Below are 306 nucleotides of genomic sequence, written 5' to 3'. Positions count from 1 at the left end.
GGAGAACAAAAACATAAAACAACAGATGATTACAGGTTAGCCACCGAACAGAAACCTAAGACCTAATTAGATTCTTTAGGGAAACCAATATAACCAGCTAAATATCAAATGAAGAATTTATGTCATTGACCCTCCAAGCTCATTGGATCCTTTTGTTTTCATCTGTTGGTAGAACGTTCCTCATCAAATCAAGCTTGTCACGGATGATACATTCGATTTGATGAAAGACCAAATTCTGAGTTTTAGATATTCCAGCAAAGGTCCTTGCATTCCTTTCTTGCCAGATATGATACACTGTAGCTGCAA

The sequence above is a fragment of the Populus euphratica genome, unplaced genomic scaffold, assembly GCF_000495115.2.
Source record: "Populus euphratica unplaced genomic scaffold, PopEup_1.0 scaffold1691.1, whole genome shotgun sequence".
NCBI lineage: Eukaryota > Viridiplantae > Streptophyta > Magnoliopsida > Malpighiales > Salicaceae > Populus > Populus euphratica.
The sequence above is the reverse complement of the archived record's forward strand: the minus strand, read 5'-3'. Positions refer to the sequence as shown.